The sequence below is a fragment of the Maniola jurtina genome, chromosome Z (genome assembly GCF_905333055.1).
Source record: "Maniola jurtina chromosome Z, ilManJurt1.1, whole genome shotgun sequence".
In the NCBI taxonomy this organism is placed as follows: domain Eukaryota; kingdom Metazoa; phylum Arthropoda; class Insecta; order Lepidoptera; family Nymphalidae; genus Maniola; species Maniola jurtina.
The window spans coordinates 10,887,044-10,901,739 of NC_060058.1; the positions used below are offsets into that span (position 1 = coordinate 10,887,044).

Consider the following 14,696-nt stretch of genomic DNA (forward strand, 5'->3'; position numbering starts at 1 on the left):
ATGTATTATTCTTGTGAATGTCAAAATGACAGAAGACTTACGTCGATTTCCTACATTAAATCTATCTGTAATCTATCGATATGTTACTCAGCAACGGTGTTATTTGTCAGAAAGTTTATGGTCTCTTTTTTTTTAGATAAAAATATCGACAGATTACAGATAGATTTAATATAGGAACCCGATGTAAATCAGTGTGAAATATGAAATTATGTTTATGCGACTAGTCCGAACAAAAATCGTGTCCCATGAAACTGTTCTCAATTGGCATGACACATCAAGTTGCATCATCACTTAACACCAGGTGAGATTGTAGTCAAGGGCTAACGAGTATCTGAATAAAAAAACCTGTAGAAATCGTTAATGTGTGACTATTCACCCACTATACAACTTTTATTACTAATTCCGTAATAGTGTATACATTTGATCGAAGCTATTAGCCTTTAGCACACCGATGCATTCACACGCGGTATGCGATACGTCTCTACTTGATAGACATAAAGGCGTTAATCGTACGAATGCGTCTATGTACTAAAAACGTAACTGATAAACCAACTTGGATGATTTGACCATGGTCCTTTCGTTCCATGAGACGGACTCGCCGTTATATCTAAATCGTAACTATGGGCATAATACGAGTACATTTTGTAACGTCAATTTTGATTCGTTTCGTAAAACGATCAAGTGTGTCGTTACGAATTGCAGTTGAGTATACGATACGATTAAAATGTTGATAATAAAACAGGTTTCTTTATGATATTGGAATTGTAACGCGCGAAATTACATACTAGGTATGTGCGATTTAGTTGTATTACACCCATTTGCGTGCTACCTTACCATGAGTACTTGGAAGGTCGGAATTGTTCGTACGAATTTGCACGACTCAAATTCGTGCGAAAACGCATCCAAAGCGCGGCTAGGCTTAGGCCGAGATCTATAGACTACACTTTGACTTTGCTCAGACTTAAAACACTGTTTAAACGAGACAGCGTTATACCGCTGCCATAGATCTGTCTCGTTTTAACTGAAACTTAAGTCTAAGCAAATTCAAAATTCGCTCTCAACCCCAGTGAAGAAGTATCAGTGGGTCCAAGACAATATCCAACGACCAACATTAAAAAGACCATGTCGGTCCAACCAAGTTGGTTCATGTTAATAGCAACCGGTACGCTCACATGGTTATCCATCAGTCTTGACGTGTCGAAAAAACCCTGACTTATTGGATATTGCACGCGTAAAAAACTGTGATGGCTTATAAATGAGGATTTGACTGTGCAAGGGGTGATGGGCGGTGCCTACTGTCGCGTTAACTCGCTCTCTTGTAGTGCTGTCTAACTGACGATAGATTCAATAGTCGATACTTAGGGTAGTTAACCGTGGCGCTCTCTAGGGAAGGCCAATGTCCAACTGTGGACGTCCACAGGCTGATGATGATGATAATGATGAATTTCCCGGCCACATTAAGGTGCAAGATCGGGTCTGCCCGCGAAATTCAAATTTAATTTTGTTTTTCGAGGTTTTTGGTTTTAGTCAGAGTATCGACTAATTTGTAACTTACGTCAAACTCATTATTTTGACTAATTTCTTGAACTAAACATTTTCAAGTAAAGATTTTTACATAAACCTGTGAAGATGATACTGCCATTGGCGCTATTAGAATGCCATAAGCCTACTTTGTCGTATTAGTTTACAAATTGCGGAAAACCAAATTAAATTTGAATTTCGTGGGCAGGCCCGTCTAGTGCACCTTAACGGCCAACAATGCGATGTTCAACGCCGTTTCACGTTAAACGTACTCGTAGATGTAGCCACGATTAACGGCATTCACAATTAGACATTTCTCCTCAAAAGTCCCCACCCCTAGAAATACGGCTTCCCTCTTTTTCCCTCCAATGTCTCCCCGGCCGTGGTTTCGCGTGATTCTGCTGTCTATCCGACTGTATGTCTGTCTGTCTGTCTTTTTGTCTGTCTGTCTGTCTGTCTGTCCGCGTGTCACAGGCCTGTAGTTCGTACATATCTATGGTAGCTCGTAGTCCGTAGACGAAAAGAGTTACAAACCTGTTTTTTTTTTGTGTAGAACTTTTAACCAAAATCAAATATTGAATTAAAAATTCGTTTAAATTATTTTTCAAGGGCGCTGTCTTACATGAAAGAAGAGCCGAAAAATTAATTTTTTCGACAACATTCTAAGTCGCGTGGGCATCACTACTTCGGTACGCAAATCGGATACGCAGATGAAACCCTTTCATGCATTGTGTAAAGAAATTAGATTAGCGTAGATTACGCTCCAGGCTAATTCGATACGATTTTTGATCTTTAAGTATCACAATGGGAACGGGCGGAACTATTGTTGTGAACAGGGTTGCCATTTTTTTTAGAAAATAAAGTAAGTTCAAGAGGTATAATGGTAGGCACTGATATAATGGCAATGCTCCGTTTTCATAGCACTAACCCTTTTGGTAATAAAGTTGCTATAGATGCTGGCCGTTAGTTAGGCTAACGACGAAAGCGAGTGCCGTTGTGTGGAGCTTGGAAAGTTTGAAATCCAGCAGTAGACACTTGTGGTTGTGGCTGATGAATAATGAAAATAATCGACCCAGTAAAACAATTATTTTCTGATATAATTATTTTCTGATATAACTTAATATTTGAAGGAATGTGTGGCGGTAACCCTGATCAAAGAATATAATCTATACAGCGTAGATAATAGATTTATTCGTGAAACTACCTGAATCCATCGCGGTCGTAAAATAAACATCCGTTTATCACGAACAAAAATGATTCTTGCGACCACCCTAATAATTGGGCGGCAAAGATGTTCATGGGAACTACTGGTAGACAGGACGAAGTAACAAAAAGTACAAGTCCAGAAGAACAGGCCATTTGGCTTCTCTCGCCAAAAGTTCGCGAATGTAAAATGTCTGATTCCTAATTTATTGAAGCATAGTTTCTGTTTTAATGATTGAACTATTCATTAAAATATAATATAAATATGTGATATTAAATCAAAACCAGGACTTACATTAAGTATTTACTTAAAATGATTGTCAAATTGTTAATAGGCAAGGATTATTAATTGTATTAAATGTTTAAAAAATTATATAAGTAAAAATAAATCGTTCACAAACTATATAATTTATTTATTACTTGTACCACTTTATTTAGTGCAATTATTACGAATAGATGGAAGCTTTCTGCCGCATGGAATATTATTGTTGATGTGCAAAAGGCTCTTCACAGCCGGTCTGCTATTTGTGAATATCTTTGTTAAACGATGATCATTGCGAATCCGAACGTGTATAAATAACTTTCTAAATATTTGTCATTTGAATGAAAAATGGTCCACCGTCGTTCGTTGTCCTCTCAATGGGACATATGGGATTATGAACCGAAAAATGCCACCCGTCCAATTCGATACTGACAAGAAAAGGACAAGAATTAAAGCCCTATTGTGCCCTGGCCGTGTTATTATAGGATATTTCCGGATAAAATAAATTATGTTTGGGGATAAAATCTTTGTGTCGTAATAAGGTTCGTGATGTATGGGACGTTTTGGATGACAAGTTGTCGTAGGTATTGTGCCTAATCTACATTTCTTTTTTTATTCTATGACAAGTTAATTTAGCTAGCTGAAGCACACCCCCGAAACTCCAGACAGGCGAAATAATTTAAGTACAGTATTACTACTAACGGACTCCGGCCTGTCCGCACACGACTTGCGTGTATGGCTAACGGACCAACCCCTAGGGTGCAAGGCTCCAGGACCACATGTAGAATTTTAAGATGTAAGGATTACTATACATGGGGAGCTGGAGCACCCCGCCTCCAATATATACCTACCCCGCAAAATTGTTTACCCAAACTAGTGTAAAATTCGGCTCAATATCAATGTGCCCAACTACTCAAATCAGTAACTTTTTATCAAACGTCAAAACATGTACATGTAAAAAGTATGCGAGCTTCTATGAAATACTGGATTTTGATGTCACAAAGATTTTTAGTTTAATCGATTATTTAAAATGGTTCTTACACTTAAAACTAAGAACAGACGTGGATTTTACGTATTTTGGAAGACCCTCTATTTAATTAATAATCACTGAGAAATAGTTTATTTTTTACACAGGAAACATCCCTATTTACTTCACTTGAGGTTCAGTTTATACAGAACAGCTATTACAGTACAGTACAGTTGTTATAGAGTAGAATATTCAAATAAATTTTTACAAGTGCTTTTGAAACGTTCATGTGCAATATTACAATATTTGTATGGTAGCTTACGCACTAGATCCGATTTCCGTCATCCGAGTTCTCTCCAACATCCGTGAAAATATCTCTGATGTGCCTCGTATATATGCCAAAAATGTTCACTAGCTAGAGTTTCTATCAGAGAAAGGATTAGTGCGTAAGCAATATCCGAGTTAGGTCCGAGTTCTTTTTAACCCTCGACCCAAAAAGAGGGGTGTTATAAGTTTGACGTGTGTATCTGTCTGTGGCATCGTAGCTCCTAAACTAAAAAACCGATTTTAATTTAGTTTTTTTTGTTTGAAAAGTGGCTTGATCGAGTGTGTTCGTAGCTTTAATCCAAGAAAATCGGTTTAGCCGTTTGAAAGTTATCAGCTCTTTTCTAGTTACTGCAACCTTCACTTGTCGGGGGTGTTATAAATTTTTTATGAACTCTTGTATATCCGTATTTCCACGGACGCTATAACCGCTTTAATATTGTAACACACCGTAGCGTAGGTATGTAGGTAGGTACCTACTGTCCAGTGTGCGGAAGGAAAGAGGGTTTTAACCTTTAATTATGTAAAGGTAACATGAGCCCAAGAGTGACGTGCATCATAGATACCTGTATGTGTACAGGTCTGTTTTATGTAGGTGCCATGACCCGCTATGGCTTCCGCCGCCCTAACACGTATTCGGATCGCCATTTTACATCGGTTTCGTCGGAAATTTTCCACCTATCGTGGCGTTCGGCTAAAACATTTATTGTGCCTGGGGTATTATAGACTTATGGAGGTTGTATGGGTAATCCGAAGCCGTTTAAACGTCAAATCCTCGCATTACCTACATTACATACTCTACAGTTATTTAATCCTTGCTCGCAACACTACCAGGGGTATCTACATTTGTAATACATATACATTTGTATAGGATACGAATCAAGTAGAAAATTCTAATCATGTTATGAATGAATGGATATACTTTTATTGTACACCACAAGTACAGAAAAAACACTTCATACAAAGCAAAACAAAAATAGAGTCAGGTAGGTATAGGTACAATTTGGTACAAAATATGTAATCTAAATATATAAAAAGGCGACTAACTGACTGATATATCAACGCACATATCAAACTACGGGATGGATTAGGTTGTTTGGCATACACATAGCTACTTATGACGTAAACATGCCCTAACAATGGATTTTTAAAAATTAAAAAGGGGGTGGTAAAATAGAAGTTTGAAAATCGCAAGCATTATAAGCTCGTAAATAATAACTTTGCAGTTAACAATGTCGGCACTCTGACTTTTTTTTCTGCAATCTCAAGTGGTGGTTAGCGATGATGCAGTCTAAGATGGAAGCGGGCTACCTGGAAGGGGTATGGCAGTGTTCACTAAAACCCATACTCCTTTGGTTTCTGCGCGGCATCATACAGGAACGCTAAGTTGCTTGGCGGCACGGCTTTGCCTTTAAGCCGGAACTAGCCACGGCCGAAGCCTACCACCAGACCAGAACTTTAGAAATTATAAAATCCTAAACCCCAGCCGGGAATTGAACCCGGGGCCTCCCTCTAATAAGACTACAGCGCTTACAACTGCGCCAGGGCGGTCATTAAATATTTATATTATACTAATATCCTATAGTTTTGATAGGTGGGACCGTTTTCGCATCTCGCCCTAACGTGGAAGGGGATAATGATTACACTAAACAGCTTTGGTGTGGAATGAAATCGACGCTTTAGGCTGTACTATTATGTAGGTATTCTGAGCTTTAGGGGGATTCAAGCCATTCAAATTGTATGAGTTTCTGTCAAATTAAACTGTGTAGGTACCAATTCAGTACCTATAACCTTATTGTGACATTATTGTTACACCAATGCTTATAAAGTAGTCAAAAGCAGAAACTCTGAAGCCCTCTTTTGAAGGTTTGAATTTTGAAGCCAATTACAAAACTTTTAGGCATACACAAAGGTTTCCTTCATCGTTGAAGCAAATGATATTTAATTTTAGGGTGTCGTATATAATACCTCAAATGGAAAAGCGGAACCCTTATAGGATCAATTTGTTGTTTGTCTGTCTGTTCGTCTGTCGTGTCTGTCAAGAAAACCTATAAAATTTTGTGCATAGTTTTTGATTTATCGTGCAAAATGTCGGAAAAAAACTCGAGTACGGAACCCTCGGTACGCGAGTCTGACTCGCATTTGGCCGGTTTTTTATATAGACGTACGATACGTATTGTATTATACCCAGTCATTAAACCGATGATCTCTAAAATGCATTAAACCCATTATGTAACTAGGTAGGTACCTATATCAGAAGCTTGTAAAAACTTACTTAATAAACATAATGTTGAAATAAGACAAAAAAAACTAATTTTTGTTTTCTTTAAAGCTTGAAAAGGTAGCTTTAAGTATTTAATCCTCTTAAAAATTATAAGGTTTTTGATTACATCACTTTTGGGTCTCTACCTCTCCAAAGTTCAGTGCAGCATTACGGGCACTTTGCATGCAATCTGGTTCGATTCCTAAGTCCCTAAGTCCACCATGACTGGTCCACCACCGTGGTATCTTGAGCTACCAAATGATAAACACCAGAGTAGGGGTTAGGGAACTTAGGGGGTAAAATAGGGGTTTGAAATTTGTGTAGTCCACGCGGACGAAGTCGCGGGCATAATCTAGTTAGTTATATACTTGTCTTATTGGTCATCCTCATCACACATCACATACAATTTCGTCATCACAGTAAACAACACAGAGGTACACAGCCATTATACAGCATGATGCGATCATGGCGGTCGTGATTGCGTGACTAACTGATCGAACGCTGCAAGATTGTGAATTACTAGCTGTGGTCGTTGTGGCCACAGAGTAACTAACACAGTATACCCAAAATAACGCATGGAACTATGGACAGCAATAATTTACTTACTCGCCACTTCTGCCGAAATTGTTCACTTTAGAAATTGGATGACTACTGTCAGTTTATTGCATTCTATGAATAGCTGATGCCCAGAACTTCGACCGCGGGTATTTAGGTTTTCAAAATCCCGTGGGAACTCTTCGATTTTATGGGATGAAAATAGCCTGTGTTACTCTTCATCGCTAGACATTTTTGCCGAAATTGTTCAGTTTTAAACTATTGGCGTTTTATTGTATACTAACTGAACATCGCAACTTTATCAGCGTGGATTTAGGTTTATAATTCCCGTGGGAGTCTATTGATTTTTACGGGGGGGGGGGGGGGGGGGGAAGGGGAAATAGCCTGAAAAATTGCGTTTTTTGAAATTTTAGACCGGAATCCTGTGTGAGATGAATTGCGTCGTCAAACAAGACATCATGTGAGTTGCAATGAGGACTCAGACAGCGCAAGACCGTGGTGTTTGGAAGTTTCTACAGTGGATCTATGTCCAGTGGACGTCTATCGGTTGATAATGATGATAACGATGATGATGAACAAGGTTCGCTATTAATTTAAACGTCTTTGGGGAGGGATTCTTTTGTATCTGGAAGGTAAACTATACAAGGTGTAACCAGAACGCTGGCAAAAATGAACGTACGATTACCACAAAAAAAGACTACGAAAAAATCACACACAATATATTGAAAATAAAACATCCGACTGACGCTAGAAGTCAACAAACGTTCTATAAATAGGTCACTCGAAATCAATGCCGTTTCGTAGGTGGGACACTGACCAGAGCTTTGCACGCTATAAAATAGACGCGGGTTTGAAAAGAACTAAATCACTAAAACTACAAGATAAGGCAATGATTTTATTATTGACACTGGATTGTGTTAAGGTAATACTCGTATAATAATAACGCTAAGTTTTTGCTAGCGTTCTGGTAACACCCTGTATGTATGCTTTGCCGCGGTCATACTGATGTTAATTAGTCTATGCGGCAGGTCAGTAGTCTCATTCATTAACTATCGGCGGGTGATATAGAGGGTGTTATCGCTACTAATGTAGTGCTACACAGCAATTATGAGAAATAGATCACTTATTTCTCCCGTGATAACAAAATGTAGGTATTAGATATTCGTATGTTTTATGCGATAACGTGTAAATGAATGAATAAATGAATTTATGAATGAAAATTTCTTTTCATGCTCATAAAGTTGTGTACGTACGCTTACTTGAGCAATTGAATTCCTCAATTCCAGGTAATATGGTCAATCATGTCGTCACGGCCACATGATGCAATTTATTTTGGATGCCCAGCAACACTGTTATAAATAATTGCTCTAGATTGCTCCATTTATTACTCCAGATTGATCCATACGCGTTGCGGAGCAACAATTGCTTAAAAAATTGCCCATGTAAACGCACAACAAGCGGACTAAATCTGCTTTTAGGGTTCCGTACCCAAAGGGTAAAAACGGAGCCTTATTAATGTCACTCTGCTGACTGTCTGTCTGTCTGTCCGTCCGTCTGTCTGTCGGCCTGTCCGGATCATGTCATAGGTCTCTAGCTCGTAGGCAAAATGAGGTACAAACCTGAAATTTTGGCTGCAACGTTTTTTTTCTTGATGGTGTATTATACATATTTCGATTTCAATTTCTATGTAATAATGATGACTGTATAACTGAGCCTTTATAATTTAATTGATTTACCTGCCCATTATAATTTTATTATAACAATGTAGAATCATACAAAAAATTATAAGTAAAGCTATCCCACTACAATTATGTGAATCCGAAATTCGCCAGGCCATAACTAAATAGGTAGGTAGATATTCTGTATTATAATTTATCGGTAAGTAGGTACCTAATCCTTTCTCAATTTGTCAAGTGACATTAGTGTATGGGTCGAATGATTCCATTGTAGAGTTCACCTTAGCGTAAATCCAATACTTTATACTTTAATGATGGCAAAGGGCCGTCTTTGACAAAAAACTGGTCAAGTGCGAGTTAGACTCGTGCACCGAGGGTTTCGTACTCGGGTATTTTTTGCATAAAAATAAATAAAAATCTGTTTAAGAATGTACAGGTAAAGCCCTTTCATTATGATACCGCACTTTACCAAGTGCGGTATCATAAGTAGTTATCTTACCTACTTTGAAAATTTGAACACATTTTAGTTTTTTTTTTTCAAAAATTCACGGTTTTCGAAATTTTTTTACTTGTGTTATAAGACCCACCTATTTAGCAAATTTAGCGATTCTAGGCAACGGGAAGTACTCTATAGGTTTTATTATCAGACAGACAGACAGACAACAAAGTGATCGTATAAGGGTTCTTCTGTTTTTCCTTTTGAGGTACGGACCCTAAAAAACCGATACCTGCACACTGCACCGTCCAGGGACAACCCGGTACATGTCATCGATATTTTTTGCCCGGCCTGACGTCTTTAACGAAATTCATGTCATTGGCTCCGATTTCTCTAAGATTAAAACTTTTTTTTTTACTTTTTTACGTCAAACAAATAGATAGGCCCCTTACACGGTTGAATATTCTGTTACATGGTTTAACACTTAAAAGGGCTTAACGACTCTAACACATCCTGCGGCCTACAATAAAAAACGGACAAAAACTGTAGTATACGCACGTCGTGTTTGTTTTTTAAAAGATGTCTGCATCAGATAAGCCAGCGGCGCTTTAATCCACCGTCCGATATTTTAAAGGATATGATGACAACTTTTTGGGGTTCCGTCGAATGTCGATATACGAAATATTAAAAGTTGTCATACTATTATTATAAAGGCGAAAGTATGTGTGTGTGTGTGTACGTTTGTTACTCCTTCTACTTTTTATCCCGGATAATAGAAGAGTTCCCATGGGCTTTCGAAAAACCTAAATCCATGCGGGTGAAGTCGCGGGCATCGGCTAGTATCTAATAATAATGTATGATGTTACTATTCTAACGATGGTAACCTAGTGAAAGCAGAAAAGAAAAAAGTATCGAAATACTCGGACCTGGCCCACGAGATTACCGCCATGTGGAGTGTTGACTCAGCGATTATGGTATCGATAGTTGTATAAGTCCATGGTCTTATTGCCAAAATTTTCGACCAACATCTTAAGAAACTGTCGCTTAAGTTCTGTTGGGTAAGATACAGAAAGCAGTGGTTCCTCACTGTGGAGCCCTGACCACTGGCGGCTTGGGTCCAACCCACCCCGCTGCTAGTGGGACCCATTTTTCCGTCACTTCAGTTTTCTGTTATTCCTGTTATTTTACTTTTTGTTGTTTCTGTTACTTTATTTTTTGTTATTTCTATTTTATTTTTTTTTGTTTACATTTTTGTAAAAACTGAAAGTTTCTCTGCATATTGTCCCCAAGACAGGTAAGAAAGATTTTTTACACCTTTTTTACCCAAAGCCACCATGATCACTTCACAGTCGCTGATCGCTCTCGTCTTGTGAATGCAAAATCTAGTATTTCAATTATGGCGTCGTACGGAACCCTAAATATTCCAGTCCAACTCGTAGTCAATAGCAATTTTACTTATCTACGTAAGTATATGTAAGTGCACGCCCAATATTTAAGAAAGCACATTACCGGAGTAATCTACAGTTCTTCATTGATAAAGGACCGATAAAGGACAAAATCCTTATCGACTCGTTTTGCTATAAGGCAATAATACATCTTCTGTACGACTACTATACGATCTCTGTACATTATAGGCACTTTAAATTTCTAACAGAAAAGAAATCCCCAAGAGACGTATGTCCAGCTGTGGACGCATATCGGTTGATGATGAAGGTGATGATGATGAAAGTTTTTCTTTTTTTTATGAAAAAATAGCGAGCAAACGAGCAGGCAGGTCATCTGGTGTTAAGTGATTACCGCCGCCCATGAACATTTGCAGCACCAGCAGAGGTACCGCCGATGCGTTGCCGGCCTTTCAGGAATTTATTGGTCCGCCCCTTGAGTAACCCCATGTTGTAATCAAGATAAGTTATACAATGCAGTTTTTAAGAATTACTTACGCATATTACGCGACAAATTGAGATGGCAACCGGGGTATGAGACAGGACGTCCCCACCCCGGTTGCCATTTCAACCTGTCGCGTAATATGCGTAAGTAATTCTTAAAAACTGCATTGTATAACTTATCTTGATTACAACATGGGGTTATTCAAGGGGCGGACCAATAAATTCCTGAAAGGCCGGCAACGCATCGGCGGTACCTCTGCTGGTGCTGCAAATGTTCATGGGCGGCGGTAATCACTTAAAATTCAAACTCAGTTCAAGTCACTCAGTTCAAACTATATCTACAGGTACGAGTAGTAGGTACTTTACTTATTGGTTCTGCTGTAAACGAAATAGCGTCAAAGTGTCAATTTTTCTGTCCGATTTTTAACCCCCGACCCAAAAAGAGGGATGTTATAAGTTTGACCTGTGTATCTGTCTGTGGCATCGTAACTCCTAAAATCATGAACCGATTTTAATTTAGTTTTTTTGTTTGAACGGTGGCTTGATCGCGAGTGTTCTTAGCTATAATCCAAGAAAATCGGTTCAGCCGTTTGAAAGTTATCACCTCTTTTCTAGTTACTGTAACCTTCACTTGTCGGGGGTGTTATAAATTTTTAATTTACACTTGTACGATACCATCACGGAAGCATAGATAATTTTCTCATATAGAAAATAAAACGGTAATTTTACGCAGGTGATGAGAAATAACCGCTTTTTCGCTTGAAATAAGTTATAATTTGTACCTTATCAAAAATCTTAATGTACTTACACGTGTTTAAAGAAAAAAATCTCTTTGTTTGTTCTTACGGGCTAACCTACAATATATCTGAACCAATTTTGATGGTGCTTTGCTAAGAGTGATCTAGCCTACTTTATTCATCCCGGAAGCTTTATTCTACGGGAAAGCAATTTTTCTTCGCGGACGAAGTCGTATGCAACTGTTAGTCTAACAAAATATTACACAATATTATGTTAGACTAGAGGTCCTACATAATTAAAAAGCACACACAGATACAATCCAATTTTTTTTAGTGTATACACTACAGCTAATAAGAATCCAAGAAACATACATAATTTGAAATTAGTTAAGGTCACAGAATGCGTAGGTTTAGATAGGCATGGTAAAAGAGCGTGAGTCGTAAAATTATCACCATGTAGGTACATAGTATTATGACTTGGAAATATCTTTGGAAACTAAATTAAAATCGGTTCATTAGATTAGGAGGTACGATGCCACAGACAGATACACACGTCAAACTTATAACACCCCTATTTTTGGGTCGGGGGTTAAAAATATGATAAAGTGGGTCACTAGCAGCGAGGTGGGTATAATTATTAGTGTGGAGGATTATGGATATGATTAGGAGGACCAGAGTAATCGACATAGCCTAATGGGTTACGAAGCTGGGTGGAATGGTCGGGGCAAATAGTTTGAAAAACCGATAGACCACGGGGTTCTCAGGTGTTTAAAAGGCGACATCGTATTAGGTGGTCATACCACATCAAACGAGTGCAGGAAACCGCTGGATTCGGGCGGCGCCTGATTATGGCGTGTGGACTGTGGAAGTCCTTACAAGACACCTACGTCTATCAATTGACGATGGTGATGGTGAGATCTGGTGAGTTACCATTTCTATTTCCCACCTTATTTATTATTCAGTGGTTGAGGCACTAAAACCAAACCTGCCGTATAAAATTAACATAACTATACAATTGTTTATCTTGATTTATAGACATTGTTAATACAAAAACAATTAACGTGTTCAAGTTAACAGTTGAGATTTTGGCTTTTTGAATTAATTAATTAACATAAAAATATCTGGGTGCTTACATAAGTGCATATTAGAGTTCGCGCGTAATTACTCGTATTGTGGAACCATTTTAATAGACTACTTTTGACAGTTACTGTCAAGTTTATGTGGATTTTGGTTTCCAAATTCACGTGAGAACTCTTTGATTTACTGGGATTAAAAGTAGACTTTGTCACTCTCTAGTGATTGAAGGACAAACCAATAAAAAAACCTTTCAATAAAAAAATAGCGAGCAAACGAACAGGCGGATCACCTGATGATTGATGTGTAATTTATTCATGTATATCAATAAATTTAAACTAACACTAATTAATCATCGATGTAATTAATACAATTAAAAGACGTGCACAAAGGGTCTTCCAGCAACCATAGAATGTGGGGATATTGCCATTTGTATGGGAAAATATCAATAGACTTTGTATTGTATGTAATTCGGTTTCTTTAAAAAATGTAAGATGTTTAATAACAATCATATATACTAGCAACTGCCCGTAGCTTCGTATCCAGAGGAATTTTGAGAAATCCACCTTTCTTTCTTTCTACATTATAAAAGGAACTGCTTTGCAAAAGTATCCTATATTAAGTACGAGTAAATAATATGGATAGAAGTATGGAAGTATGGATTAGATGAAGAGTTGATTGATTCTATCACTATAGGTACTTAAAAAACATCTGCTAAGTAGCTCGCATACTGGTCTTTCTTCAATAATTAGTATGTGAAAACTTAGCTGATTGAACGCCTATCCACCAGAGCTAAGCTAAGCTATGCTATGAAAACTGAACGGTCCATTTAATTTTTTGTATTGCAAATCAAATCGTTAAAAAGAGCAACCGCCGAGTTTCTTGCTGGTTTTTCTCGGTAGGAAAGACATTCCGAACCAGTGCTAGATGTTTTTGACGATTCAAAAGTACTTGTAAAAGTTTAATTGATTAAAAAATATTTTTATTTATTCATTTACTTGATTGGTTGGTTTTCACCTTTAATTCGTCCAAGGTTTTCACAAATCCGCAGCTTAGTAACATAGCACATCTCTGATGGAAAGACAGACTTTGTTGCTTGGGACTTGCCTACCTTGGATATCTACTAGATACTATTTGTGATACAAGCACACACCACACAATGCGGAAGACATTGGAGAGATCTCAAAAATTGTTATGTTAATCATTATTTTTATAATATGTAATACGAGTCATTTTTGTAATTACTGTTTTAAGCAAATATGAAAACTTTCTAATGTTATCTTCTACGCTTTCTAAGTACTATTCAGATTATTATAATTTCTAATTATTTTAGTTTATTTTATAAAGTTGTGCAAATATAATATTTTCCTAAATATTTCTTTTACGACTTTTTTTTTGGCAATTCATAGTTTATAGGTATGTTGAACTAACGGTGCAAAATACTATCGGAATAATTCTATGCGGTGTTTTATAGAACATGACGACTTATAAGGCGATTAAAAAATAAATATTTAGTAATGTTTTTTATAAAGTCGCTTAAAATGGTACAATGGTAAAACCAATGGTAAATCTATTTCACGAATCAAAAGTATGTACTTCTAAAAGTTGATTTGAATAAAACTTAAAAATTTGTTTAGTAATTTTTGCGTGAAGGAGTAAAAAACATACACAAATATATACACACGAACTTTCGCCTTTTTTTAAAATATAATATTAGTATGATAGTGTGATGGAAACGACACTAATTTATCTATTTATTAACCCCCGACCCAAAAAGAGGGGTGTTATAAGT

At 37.4% G+C, this 14,696-nt stretch overlaps 1 protein-coding gene across 1 annotated transcript in view; it reads right to left on the minus strand.

The window, feature by feature from the left end:
• LOC123880437 (homeobox protein caupolican) overlaps positions 1 to 14,696 on the minus strand; it is a 129,416-nt gene that overhangs the window by 77,411 nt on the left and 37,309 nt on the right. The gene's annotated exons all lie outside the window — the stretch shown is intronic.